The following is a 14,961-nucleotide window of genomic DNA, read 5'->3' as shown; positions in this document are numbered from 1 at the left end:
ATCAAAACGAACGGTGGAAAACCACGAACGAACCGAAACAATGATACAATTAGTCCGAACATGTTTTTTGGTACAGGCTGCATCCGTACGTTTTTGGAGTCGGGGGTCTCGGTTACACGAAATTCCATGAACCCCCTATCGGCATCCGCACGGTTGTTACAACAACCGACTCTGTGGTTAATTGCCTGGATTTTTCAACTAACGTTATTACACCCGAGGGCTATCCAACACCGAACGCCACAGGAAATACATATGTAAATGCACGTCGGGTACGTAACTATTTCGAAAACGGATCGCGCGAATTTCATAGAAAAAAAATTGAATGAATAAAAGTTACGCCTGAGTCTACACCTGATATGGTTATGTAATTTTTGGTAACCGAAGTTTTTCACATATTTGAACAAAAAAATATATTTTTGTTCCATCAATTTTATTTCATTTCAGAATAATTTGAGAATATTTTCTCAAGCTTACTTTTTTCGAGCGTCTCCGATGTGAATCGATTTCATCGGATCCAATCATCGCGTTATCACTCGATAAAAAGTTGTAAAAAAATTTCTCGGTGTTTGTGCAGGGATTCCTTGTACACGTGTATAATGTGGTTACGTAAGAGGGTGGAGGAGTGGGTAGAGTGAAGAGGGAAGTTGCGAAGCGTGGTTTTGACCGCGTATACGCCGATCCTCAATGTGACACTGCTTTCCAAGTTGTCAATTCATATTTACATTTTAATAACCCTCTCTCTTTATAGCCCGGCAGCCTATCCGCACCTCACACCGCGTATACGTATACGGTATACCCACCTACTCATTTTCGTTCTATAAACTCGACCCGCGCAACTCCGTCCTGCGGTTCCTCATCCCCTTTTCTCACCTGGTCCGCACGCGTTTCAGACCGATGGGACGAAATTGAATATTACACAAGTGCGCTCCGCGATTCCTCGTTGAAATTTGTCGGCAAACGAAAACGGTTTTTTCAAACTAGAGTATAGAAGAAGGAATGGGTGATCTCCGTCGCGATGACGATCTTTCAGAAATGGAGGGAACAGTCGGATGAAATTTTTCTTCAAAAATAGATTTCGCTTGGCGCGACGAGAGATTGACAAACTCTGTATTGAGCTGTCGCGTAACGGGGTGGTATAAATATGTGCGGCGTCAGAGTGAAATCCTCTTTCGGTAATATTTGAATAGCCCGAGCGGCGATGCGGAATCCTAGGTTATATAACTACGTAATCCTCGTACACAGCGTTGTCTCCGTTCTCTGTATGCTTTCGGAGGTTGATATTGGTGGTTGATTATCAATTTTCTACCAATTTGGTTCCATTTGTAGCGGCGTCGGCTTTTGTGCCGCTAATCACCCCTTGGGTCGCGTATTCTCCCCCGGCCCCTCGGCCGCCCCTGACCGCGCACCCCTGAATTCTGATCTACTTTGCATATTACTCTGCCTACACAATATATCTCATCTCGCCTCCTCGCTATAGTACCAACCATGCGTGTACTAAATAGAAATACACGTACGCGCGCACCTACGCCACCCCACACATGTACCGATTTTAAAACTGGTCTTGTCGGGGTGTACGTGAATACAAAACTATCCGCACACGCGCGCACGCACACTCGACTACCGGACCAAGATTTTTACTCGATTTAAACTTAATCCAATCACGTTTGATTTCGTTCTAGATTGCGGTCGTTTCAATGCGCCCCGATAAAAAAAAAAAAAAAAAGAAAAATTTCGACGTGGAAACTGTCACGGTGATGGTTTAATCACGGTCGCTTTGTTAGCGACGATCCTATTTCTTTTTCGCTCTTTTTGTTCTCTACCGTCTTTATGCGATTGCACTTTTCAGAGGCACAATTACGATCTTTTGAAATAGTGGAGGAGAAGAAAAAAATGCAGGACATAGAGAGACGCTAGGGGGGGGTTATTCCACAAGGTGTATAACCTACTGCTCTGACGTATTAATCGAATTCGGCGTTGGAGCGTTTCAGCGATGTAGAAATCAGCGAGGACATTGCGATGCTCGGCGAGATGCTTGGGATTATCAAGATTCGTCGAATTCGTTTTAGTCGAGACCCTCGCGCAGACGTCATCCCGGGGTACGGGTAAAAACAGGGCGGGAATGTCCATTGGAACATAAATAAGGTAGTGGAAGTCTCTCCGCTCGATGTTCCCTCGTCCGCTCTTCGTTTGGAACTTTCAAAAATCGCGTGTGTGTGGTCCACCTTAGCGAGCAACAGCGGCCTCATGCCACGAGCCCTGTTTGGCGATGGATCACATTCCTCAACGGAAGTTGCGACGTCTCGGAGCGAAGGGTCTTCCGAACGACAAACCGATCCGACTCCTCCTTACCTTCCACTCCTCAGTCTCCGTTCAATTTCAAACGTTGAGTGTCGCTCGATCTAACGCGTTTATTGTCCACATGAAATTCCACGCGTGGTCTGTATCGGCGAAGAATATTCGTGAGTCAACGAGAGCAACGAGAGTCCGATTTTTCGCGATTATTTGCGAGGGCAAAAATCTAGTCGCGTGTTACGCTTGGCGCCGGAGATATATGTAGAAACAGGTTGGTTCGGAACAAGCCTGTAGACCTAATTGGGCAAAACCTTGAATGGCCTCTCAGTTTTTTGCAGCATCGCGGATAGGCGCACCCCGTTATTGTATTCCGCGATCGTTGCGGGATTCGCGATTTAATTGGCGAGACGCGCTGCGTGCCAAAGACATCCGGTGCGTCGAGGACGTCGTGGGTATCGTCCGCGGGAAAACAGACGTCCGTCGAATCGGCGAAGGATATATAATCGACGCGTCCGCGTCCGCGTTTTCTATGTTTTCAAGCCCTCGAAGGCCGAAAAGGGATCGGAAGGGGGAAGCGAAGGGATGAAATAGACGAGCGGAGGTGGAAAAGGTGGAAAAAAAAACGGGAGCGTATAAGGTATATCTTTGATCAACATTGCCGCACGGTTTCACGGACGGGGTGGTTCGAGCATGATCCGAAAATGCGGTGTTGTTTCAGGTGGAATGTTATATACGGTTGGTTCGCGGTGCTCCCCCGCGCGATAAATTCACGCCACGTTGAACCAGATGTTTGCAAGTGCGTGACGAAATGATGGTTCCCGCGTTGACCTTTGCCTTGTGTTCAACGAGACGTTAGTAAAACGTAGTGAAAACTCGACTGTTTTTTTATTCGGCTTTTGTAACAAAATTCAATTGCCTTATAATATCACGGGCACGAGACGCGCTCCAATTCCGCGCCGGCTATCTCGCTCTATATGCATATATATATCCTATGCCCGTATACCTCCTATACCTGCGACCAACCACCGCAAACAACCGGAGATGCGATGCGAGAGCGGAAAATAATGAGAAAACTTGAGGAATGCAATGTCCCCGTGTTCAAGTTCTAGGAACCGAATCGAGATTAATTGCTGGAGAAGTGAAAACCCGGTACACCACTTCATTTTACTCAACCACCCGTTCCACGATTCGGTGAAAAAAAATTTCTCATCCAATATCAATCGTGGCCACGCATTTGATTCCGGTTAAACGAGAGTAGAAAACAAAAAAAAACAGAATAAAAACTTTGATCTTTCTCATTTTCTTTATCTATCTTTCGTAAATCGTAGAGTTAATTATTTCTGCCTGTAAATAATTTCGTTGGTGCGGATGCGACATAATTTTCCACGGTGGTGCGATAATCCGTGAGAATTGCCGCGTTATTTCTCGGGGCTCGCAGGGTATTTCGATGTAAATTTGCGTGTCCAGATAATTCGCGGGAAGAGAATGACGATTACAATTTTTCAGCGTTAACTGAAATAAGAGTAATATTCTTCGGGCGTAACGTGGCGGTTTTGGACGGGCCTTTTATTCGAAACATTAACTGCACCGCTTCCTAAGTAATTCCCTTGACGCGACGAGATAGAAAAAAATTATAATAATTCCCTTAATTTACTTTATCGCCCTGCCTACACGTTCTTTATTCGGCATTTTATAGCGCCTAGCTACTACTTGTCTTTGAATATAATTATTACGCGATTCGGGCTATTTAATTTTCTTCAACCGTCGTAGAATATCTCCACACCGTGTGCAGTGCGTCCAGATTATCTTCATCCATTTTTTATGTGCGTAATAACTCTCGGAAGTTGCGCGTGTCGAAAGTATACGTAGTATAGGCGCCGTGTGTATCCTCTCCGACTTTCTTTCCTCCTTTTTTTTTTTTTTTTATTTCGTTTCATTTTTCGGTCGTCTTTCCTTGGAGTGAAAGTATTTCATTATTGTAATATCGACGACACTCGCACTCGTAGTATTTGACTCCTAAGTTGTAAGGAAGGCTCGTAACGAAACGCGTCCATTTTGCTCCCTGGCTATGAAAATTAATCTCCGGGATGGGTTCAGATTTTCCAGATAAGCGGTCCCGCGAGATAAAGAGAAGGCCATTCGCGCAGCCTTAGGAAAACGCGCGCGCGCGCCTCGTCGGGGTATTTCACCTCCTTAAGGATTCAACCGAGCCCCTCGGTAATAAACAGTGTATCAATGTTTCGCGGCGCATTAAATTGCTGTGAATTAGAGGGCGGCCATTCGCGCATCCCGGCAAAGGAGGACTACGATTCCCGACTGGCGAACGGGATAAAAACACAGATTAATAACTATTACCCCACGACGTCGCGACGCCGCCACCCCCCCCCTCTCCTTTTTTCATCCTCGTAAAAACCACCGAACGATATCGCACGGTGTTCGCCGCCAACGTCTCGATGTACATTTATGGGACGTTATACGAGCGGTGAAAATTAATTACCTCCTATTATCTTATACGTAAATAAATACGTCAGCTTCCTCCCTGATTCGGCGACGTTGCGATTCTTCGATTTTCAGGAGGTTTTCATTTGGAACAACTTACTCACCGGTTCCGGTGAAAATTGCAAACATTTTCGTTGACGTTCCGAGTTATCATTTCCGACGAGTATACGCATACGACGCGATACACGTGGTGCGACTCAAAAAAGTGAGGGTGAAAAATGTTGGAAAAAAAGAGGAGGGAATACCGAAAGACAGACGGACGTATAGGTAAGAGAGCGAGGGGGGGCATTGTGTTTACCGGTGTGTTGATTTTAGTAAAAACACTGTAGAGATCCCGTTTGGAACGGGGGATGGGGGGGGGGGGGCTGCAACATCATTTGCTGCGGATCCCCGCTCTGATGGATGGACGGGCCGTCCGTAATGGGAAAGCTCTGCAGTCGTTCGACACCCGCATAAAATTAACCCGCTGCCGTTCGGTCCGTGGATTTCACTCGACTCTCGTCGCTACGCTCGTTCGCCTCCCTACGGTCCGTTCATCCGTTCGTTTTAATTAACGAAACACCGCGAGAGCGTTCGTACGTCGTTCATTCGCTCCGTGGATTGACCCCACGCGGATTGTATATCCTGAACTATCTTGTATCGGCCGCGCCGTCCGACTCTCGGTACACTCCTTACCGAAGTTGAGTTATTTCGAAGTACGACAAAGCGCGCGGTTATACCGCGAATTTAAATATTTATGCCCACCGTAAACTGCCCATGGGTTTTCACGGTACAGTCGAATCGAGCCGCTTCCTCTCCCGACAACCGAGTCGATGTTCGAAGGGGAGTTAGAAACTGGATACGAGATCTTCGGGGTATCGCGTTTAGCGACTGTACCGGTTCAAAGTTTCATTCGCGGGCACGATGATGTCTTTATCCTACGGGAGCCGGGGGTAAGGAGGGAGGAGGGCGAGGAGGGAGGGGGAAGGGGTCGACGGGGATCGCCGTACGTGTATAAGGTGCACACACGGCGTGTCGTGAGAGGGATCTTACTTCCCCGCGTGTGCAGCGAGTACGAAATACACGGAGGTATATGTATTATACTATATACTTACATAGGAACGCGAGAAGAGGACATGAGACGAACGAAGAACGTTGCGGCAACGGCAGCGCCGGGGTGATGCCGTACGGAGAGAACGAAGGGCGAAGAGGGTTCTTTGTGAGGTCATCCAGTCACGGAGTTAATTAGACAGTGTGGTTCGCCCTCTTGGCACGGGTCCCAGATATCAATCGGTACTTCGAGACTTTGGCTTCCTGCGCGAAACTCTGCCGACATCCGATTCGCTTCTCATATGGTATACTCTGTAAGAGCCCACGGGCATCGTGCTCTCATCTTCGCCGTAAGGCGAACGATCTTAACAACATCGCTTTAACGTACCTTTGCACAGGCGTCACTTCAGAGGATCGTCCGCACTCCGTTCGTTGCACAGTATTCGGGAAAAGAGACACTCTGAAAAAGTTTCGAGATACGAGCGAATAATTTCATCGATGATAATTTTTTTTTTCCCTCTCTCTGGCGGGGTTTGTACGGCGAAGATATTTCACATGTATGTATACCTATTTGCGCGGTCTGGTGCGAAACCGGAGATCTTATCTCGGTTCGAGTCGCGTCGTCGTTTCGATCGGGGTACGACGGATCGGGTGATCGAGTGTATGTTTCTCGGTTGTGATCCAGATCGGTGAAGGATCGTGGGCCGGTAATGCTCCCGATCTTTTTTATCGTACTCGCGCCGGTTCACTCTCCCCGCAACCGTACGTGCAGAGGTATATATATGCCTACGTATAAATACATATATATATATATAATGTATACTCACAGCCACGTACAGCACGGTAGTCCCCTCCGTCGCGGAGGAATGCAGATACTTCTTATATACGACAACGACGACCGCTGCGCTTTCTGCTCCCGCTGCTCAACGCCAAACGATATATCTCGTGTCTTCGGCTCCTCCGTGACGTAGTACCGAAGAGTCTCAAGAGTTCTTAGTCGATTCTTCGGTCGCATCTTGTGACCGCGGCTACAAAATATCACGATCCACTCACCATGTAGAAGCGCGCGCGTTGCACGGTATCGACGGTGCGTCGCGTCTCCGGGAGGATATCTTTTTCCCCTTTCCTCCCGCCGTAGCGAACTTGATATGGAAGAGCCTGGAAGATAAGAAACGGAAGTTTACGCCTCTCGTTGCACAGGTCGTCCCGGTGGTAGTCGGTTTTCGTTACGGGGTCCCCCTCCTCAGCCGCTCCAACAGTTGGCAACTGGCGTAATCAGGTCGTATAAATGTACTCGGCTTATACCTCAGATAGCGAACCGCTGCTCTGGCTTTTGCTCGCTCGAGTTAAAGACGAAGGCGTTACCACATTTCCGTTATTTCCTATCTCAAAAGTCTACCGAATTAACCGGGATAATTAAGACGCGAAAAACCGACTGGGAAAGTTAACCGTGCGTAAACTAGCGACACTACGCGAAACGAGGAACGTCCTCCGAAAATACCGCCCAGCAGTTGCAACAGCTTTTCCAAGAGATTCGAATGTACGAAATTTTATGCGTACACCCGTACCGATTCTCTAGACTGCGGCTGATTACCCGATATACTTCACCCCCCGATCTCAAAGATTAGGTCTGTTTTCATTGAATTAAAGCTTTGCTCTCCGCTGTTTGAAGCTCTGCATTAAAAAGGAAGTTCTGCGGTCCAGCAAATCGTAGATTGCGTTCGATCGAACGTATTCGTGCGTCGACGATTTTTGTCCACAGTATAGTTTATACAGGGAATAATACCGTGAATGAGAAAGTCTCACTAAAAGCTGGATGAGATGTATATGTATAGATATATAATAAACCTGGTGTACAAGAAGATCTTTCACGCTGTAAATTTAAAAGTATATATTATATGAGACCGAAAGTACCTCGTTAGGCAAATCGGCTGCCTCGTTAATAATTTTAAACGTGTAAGAAAGAAAATAAAGATAAAAAAAAAGGAGCGAGAGGTGCTCGTAAACGTGCGGGCTTCCACTTTCGGTGGCTATACATTTCGATCGAGGTATCGTTATCGAAACATTGATAGAGGCGAGATCTGCGATCCCCGCGACATTCGTCTTTAAGTGCAAATCGGTACGATTTTAATATTTTTTTTTTTGTTACGCGAATCCCTCAGTTTTTTTTCCCCCCATTTCATTTTTTTTGCCGTTCAGGCGTCGAAGGAGGCGCGTAGCGTTTTCACCGAGGGAGAATAACGAGAAACAAAGAAAGATTTTCATCCGAAGATATTAATATAAAAGTGGTAAAATACAGCGGTAACGAGTCCGCCAAAAGAGACGGGGGGGAGAGACGGGGGGGAGAGACGCGGGAATGCGGAAAAGCAAAAGAGGTTGAAGAAATAAAATGAGAGAAAAAAAGAAAAACACGCCGAATAAAAATAAAAACGAAGGGACAGAGGAGTGGAGGGAAATATATAGGTTCGGCGGTTCGGTATACGCAGAATGCAGAGGTTGAGGAGGACCGGAGGGTCGCGGTGGCTCAGGGTTGTTGGAGATGGAAGCAATAGGGATCAACTAGTATGCAAATCGCATGTAAATATCGTTCACTCTCCCGCTCCTCTCTCTCTCTCTCTCTCTCTCTCTCTCTCGTTCTCTTTCTCCGTATCTCTTCCTCCTTCCTTCCTCGTCTCCCACTCCCTGTCTCTCTCCCTCTCACTTGGCGACGACAGGGGTCCTCCTTCTCTTTCTTCGTGCATTCGGTTCCATCGGGAGAGAGAAGAAATCAAAGCCCAAGACAAAGGGGAAGGGAAAACCTTTGGGACAACCTCTGTGCTTCACTATTGCTTAGTATTGTTCCGCGTTGCATTTGTACCAATTATCATTTGCATATCGCACACCGTCGCGTCGCTCAATCTTTTGCCCGCGTATTGCAAGGACCTTATACGAGGAGTTGTGTGGAAAAAAAACTTTTTCCATCCCCTTTTTTGCTCTGAAGGCGGTAACAGCGTAGCCGATCGATTTGAAAATCAGTAAAATTTGTCTCGACGATTGTTTCCCGGAGCGAGGCGAGAAAAACAATTCGGCCGCAATTGCGCGGAGATCCGGCAACGCGAAATCCGCGTCGCTGGGGTGGAGGAAAAAAAATTTGATCTATGTACCGAGTGTTTGTATGTGAGATTGAACCTGAGCGGAGAATGGATAAGTAGATCCCTAGATAAGTCTTGTATAAATCTGATCCTCGCCGTGTGGGTCTCCAATCTCATTCGCTAGCTCCGTTGAGTCTGTAAGCTCCGTGGCAGCACGTGCTAATTGGGAGATTAACACCGCCACGGGCATACCAACCTCCTTTGGGTTCGCGCGGGTTGTCGGGATTCTGGTTAAGGTACGCCTTCGCCGATATTATTATGCCGTGTATAAGGTGCTGCGGTCGTTTTACATGTGGTGGTAGTACTCCGTGCACGGTACGTATGTATACGTACGTACGTACGTACATTTCCATATCCGCGTGCACCGCAATATCTACTTTTGTCGGTTCGCGTACGTATGTATCCTGCTCGCGTGTTTCTTTTTTCTTCCTTTTTTCGTTTTTTCGTTTTTTCCTATCGCTTATGCAGTTCGCAGATAATTCACGAACGCACTTTGTATTACGACGGTATACACGGTATACCTGTACGTGTGCTAAAAAAGCTCGACGACAAACCGGATGTATAATATGCATCGCCTCGTTGTTCTGTTATATATATATATATATATGGAATTCAACCCGTAACGCCACTTACGCAATCCAGTCTAGTGGATTTTCCACTTCACGTTACGATGCACTTTAATATTCGCGTTATACCGGTATAGCGCCGGAAGGAGTAACTGGAAATTTTTTAAATCCACATTTCGCCGGCTGAATTTTCATACGTCGTATTCCGATCCGCGTTCGATTATTATCTGCTGCTCGTGACGCGGTATTTCCAACATTCGTACAACTACTGGGTTTCTCAGGGTATAAAAAATATTTCGGTCAAAGAAGAAAAAAAATGATCAAATCGTACCTGAAGAGTTTGACGAGTGTTCGAAGACATTGAGGAATATATCGAAGATTCCACCGTAATCGAGCACCACACGACCAGCACCACCGAATTCTTAGAGAGAACTGAAGAGTGGGGCCCGGAATACGTCCGTTTAGATTCATGCACGTACGTGAAACGAGGACACAGACGGCAAATCAAAACAAATAACAGATCAGAGGTCGTTATAATTACGTCTGTCCTATCACGTGAATGGGGATTCGAGCGTTATAATCGTGACGTAGCTTCCTAGGTATAATTTTTGAAACGAAACACTCCGAAGGAGCTGTAAAAAAAGAGAAGGAGAAGAAAAGGGCGAATATAAAATGACGGGAATTCGACTGACGTTTAACGAAGTATAAAGGGTCGGTTGAGCGAGGGAAGTTTAGCTAATTTTCAAATAAGAAACTCAACTGGTGTATTTTACAAACGACTCTATTAGCCAGATTTTACCACTGCAAATATAACGCGTCACAGTTGTTGGAAATGGTTGAATTCAAAGCGGCTTTCCGAGCGACTATTAAAAAAATTACTTCCGGGGGGAAAAAACTATTCAAATATTCCGAATGAGCCCAACTTTAAGCTGTAGGTACACTCCCAAAAGACGACTGGGTCGTACTGGTACCGATGCGTATCGCGGCGATGATATATCTACATAAATTTTTCTTTTCCCAAATTTGAAAACCCGCGTGAAATGTATTTGCAAAATAATAATTATTTCCCGGCGAGGATGAATTAACGGGCGTCAAGCCGTCGCTCGAACTAATCTCTCTAAATAAAATAAAATGTAAATGCAATAGCTGTGGGCTACCAGAAGTGAAGGGACAAAGTTCTTCTTATATTCTCATCCGAACTAACTTTGCTTATTACGAATAATATTTGAGAATGTATCTGCGGCGGAGAGGACTTAGCCGTTAATACCAAGAGTTGTATAAGTTTTACCGACCAAGTATTAGTCGGAATTATATAAAGACTTCTGTCTTATTCTCACACCCCCTCGACGACGACTTCGCCGAGGGTAGTTCGGCCGGGCTTCTCGGTTTTGCCTCAGGTTTGGTTGGAAAAGAGCGCCGAGGTTCAGGCTCCGAAGACTTCTAACTCCGCAGGTATTTTCATCTTATTCTCCGGTCTCTTCGCGCCTGGATTATTTCGCGAACCTCCTCCCACCCCCCTCCCCCAAGTCTCCTTTCTCGCAACGAGAAGTTGGCGCCGCGACGCTCTCTCATTCTACAAATTCTTGTTAAACCACCCCGTCGTAGACGCCCTACCAGCCTTCGCTGGGGCGTCGGTTTCCAACAGATCCTCGACTTCTGACCGCCTCGACAGAGCGTCTAGCTTGTTTGGAATATGCATATTAATACGAAAATGTTATACACGTGTTTAAATATTTTATCCGAATTCGCATTACGGTAAACTTTGGGTATTCTTTGGGACGCTTTGTACGATGAACGCGCCTTCCGAACGATCTATCTCACCGTGTGAATTGAAGTCGAAAACGATTGCATGTATGGGAGAGAATTATGTGCAGATTTTGATACCTCGATCTTGATGGGAAAAATTTATTGCTCAATTTGAAATACGTAAGAAAAGCATATTGAACACGAATAAATAAATGATTTTTTTTTGCTCGAAAATCGAATTTTTTTTGGTTCTTCAAGAGTAATCTCACATATAATCAACTCCGAAATCCAAATCTGAAAGCCAAAATCATCTACTCGTGCAATCGATCGAGTAATCATCAATTATTCGCTTCCGGAAGCAGAAAAATTATGACACATCGATTGGTTTTAGTCGTAGACCCACTTTGCTTCGTCGCATCTATGCATGGAGCGAAATATTCGAATTTCTCAATTCTCCAGCAAACCCGAGCTTAGCTGGAGTCAGCGTAGCCAGCAGCGTAGCGCTTTGTTGTGAGACGTCACCTTCAGGGCTGAGCAGAGGTGACGCCCCACAACAAACCGCGCGCCCGTGGCTACCTGACTCCAGCTAATGTAAGCTCGGGTTCGCTGGTGAATTGAGAAATTCGAATATTTCGACCCATGCATGGATCGCGATGAATCAAAGTGGGTCTACGACTAAAACCGATCGAAATGTCTTATAATTTTTCTGCTCCCAACAGCGAATAATTGATGATTACTCGATCGATTGCACGAGTAGATGATTTTGGCTTTCAGATTTGGATTTCGGAGCTGGTTATACGTGAGATTACTCTTGAGAAGTAAAAAAAAGAATCGATTTTCGGGCCAAAAATAAAGTAGTTTAACAATTGATTGTATTTCACTTTTCCGATGTATTTTGACCTCAGGAATCTAAATCCAAAAAAAAAATTGATCTGTTTCTAAAATTGACCGAGTTATCGCCAATTTTCAGCTTTTTGGGGTCAAAAATAAAAAATTGATTTTTCAGTCTATTTCAACGTGATTTCAGCTCAGGAATCCGAATCTGAAAGAAAAATTAATCTATCTGCAAAAATGACCGAGTTATCCTCATTTTTTCGCGATTTTTGACATAAATTTAAGGATATCTTGAAGGGAAAAAATCGCAGCTCAATTTGGACAACGGATTCGTGTTCCTGAGGTCAAAATACGTAAGAAAAGTGCCATACGATCAATTTTTAAAAATACAAATTTTTTGTCAAAATTTGAAAAAATCGTAAGGGGTACCCCTTGGAAAAATCTCAAATTTTAGCAAAAAATTTTTATTTTTTAAAATTGATCGTATGGCACTTTTCTTACGTATTTTGACCTTAGGAACACGAATCCGTTGATCAAATTGAGCTACGATTTTTTCCCTTCAAGATATCCTCAAATTTGTACCGAAAAATGCGATAATTCGGCGATAACTCGGTCATTCTTGAAGATAGATCAATTTTTCTTCCGGATTCGTATTCCTGACCTCAAATTACATGAATATAGACTCAAAAATCAATTTCTTATTTTTGACCCGAAAAAGATGAAAATTGGCGATAACTCGGTCAATTTTAGAGATTGATCGATCTTTCTTTCAGATTCGGATTCCCGAGGTCAAAATACATCAGAAATATGTCATACGATCGATTTTCAAAATACTTCATTTTTGGGTCAAAAATTGAAAAAATCCAAAAGGGTATGCCTTGAATCTTCTCTGATTCTAGGGTCATGAATAGAAAGATTATTTTCTGATGTATTCCTGTGTGCTTTGATCTCAGAAATCCGAATGTGGGAGCCAAATCAATTCATTTACAAAATTGATAAAGATCAGAACCAATCGGGATATCTCGATTTACGTATTCGTTCTGAAAAATAAAAGTGAGTCTTTACCTGACCATTCTCATACAAAGATACAATTGAAATCATCTTAATTTCAGGTTGGACAAAAGAATTGTGTTAACTATCGTGAGCTAAAAAATCAATCTTAAAATTGTCAATTTTTCTCTCTTAATGTATACTAATGCAATGCATGAGGAAAAAAAATATATTCGAATTTTTTTTTTTTTTTTTCGTACATTCGGTTCCTCTGATTCTGAACTGAAGGCTCATGCTTCAGTATGGCAAAATACGACAGAATTGAACTCCCCCAGTGTACTCTGAACTTCGATGAACTCAGTGAACTCTGATTTAAGTATGTACTGAATTTGTACATATTTATTATTTCCCCAGACGGTTTACATAGAAATTCGCGGAAAAATCACTGCAAGAGGATGCCGTCAATTAGGGGGATCAAAGGGGTGATTTACGAGGTGTGAACAAGACGTTTAGCAGGTGTTGACAGTTCGTCTGACACCTGCACACAATAGGAGCACGCGAAAAATCAGGACTGTGATTTCACACCTCATCATCTATTAAAAAGCCATAATTTCATTATGTTTAAATTCCTGCGCGTGCCGGCCGTCACATTGCCTGACACACGTGTAAAAATTGAGTGGTGGGAGAAGTGACGTAGTGTCTCCTTTGATTGGGTGAGCTGAAGCTTGGCACCGTAATCCGCGCGGAGTGCATTCGCCTAATGTTTTTTAGATGTGGATTTTGGTGCGAGAAACCTGAGCGTGGGGCGAGCACGGAGCGCGAGGCGTTACGCCGCGCTGCGGTAGGAGTACGAACGAGATAGAGAGCGCTCGAGCGCAGCCCGCTGGAAGATGAAATCTCGAATTTTCAAGACGTTTTTCGGGTCATGGATTTTGTCTATAAACCGTAGCTTTCAGAAGTTTTGATTCTTGGCGTTAATAAGTGGTCTAACCATGGTTTCTGAGACCCCTCGAGTCATTGAAAGAGTTTCTCCAAGTTCAAAATTGCGTTTTCTGTGCTATTTTAACATATTTTGATCTCAGAATTTCGAATTCATAAGCTAAATTGCTCTATCCATAAGATTGATCGAGTTATCGCCAAATTTTCGTAGCAAAAAATGAAAAATCAAGGATATCTAGATGGGAAAAATTCGTAGAGCTTAATTTGGCCGACGGATTGATGTTCCTGGGGTCAAAATACGTTATATCAAGTAAAATTACGAAAATCCAAAGAGGATCCAAAATCTCAATCAATGAATCCATATCTTAAAATCCAAATCTAAATCCCCTCGGATTTCTTTTCATTTCCGGGTCAAAAATCAATAATTTTGTTGTAAAATCCAATTCAAAAAATTCGAGTTCTCACCTCAAGTTGAAAACATTTACCCGTATCAGGATGCTTTCGTTTTTCACAATTCGAGGGAGAATTAGTTCACCGTCGATAAATGCAACGGATACTTCCAACTGCGTTTCGTGGTCCACGCAGTGGCTTTTACATGAGTCGGTGAAAAAGACGTCGGTTTTCTCTTCGCATCATTGAGATATACATCATACATACATATATGCCGCGATATGTGTACACAGGTATAGTTACCTTTATTACGTATAGTACACTTAATCTTCAACCACTTTTCTCGAGCGGTTTGTTATTTCGAGAGAGCTGTTCCTCCTCGTCCTTCCTTATTTTTTTTTTGTTTTTTTTCTCTTCATTTTTCCGTTCTCGTATAGTAGCGATCCTTCGCGAAGAACTCGCCGTTGTCCCGCGGCACTCGTTATCTTCCCGGGCAACTAATTGGGTCGAGAGTCGACGACGACGACAACGTATATATATATACG

At 44.3% G+C, this 14,961-nt stretch overlaps 1 protein-coding gene across 13 annotated transcripts in view; it reads right to left on the bottom strand.

The window, feature by feature from the left end:
- Positions 1-14,961, bottom strand: part of LOC105692637 (protein downstream neighbor of son homolog) — a 159,023-nt gene that overhangs the window by 28,084 nt on the left and 115,978 nt on the right. For 8 of the 13 annotated variants that reach the window (XM_048653893.1, XM_048653892.1, XM_048653896.1 and 5 more), the window contains 2 exons: positions 6,388-6,978; positions 5,886-6,280 (listed from right to left, as the gene is read on the bottom strand). The gene's annotated coding sequence lies outside the window, so the exon portion shown is untranslated. The remainder of the gene's footprint in view (positions 1-5,885; positions 6,281-6,387; positions 6,979-14,961) is intronic. The other 5 variants (XM_048653899.1, XM_048653898.1, XM_048653903.1 and 2 more) reach the window with 5 other exon arrangements.

The sequence above is a fragment of the Athalia rosae genome, chromosome 4 (genome assembly GCF_917208135.1).
Source record: "Athalia rosae chromosome 4, iyAthRosa1.1, whole genome shotgun sequence".
NCBI classification, from domain to species: Eukaryota; Metazoa; Arthropoda; class Insecta; order Hymenoptera; family Athaliidae; genus Athalia; species Athalia rosae.
This window is presented reverse-complemented; position numbering and strand designations above follow the sequence as displayed.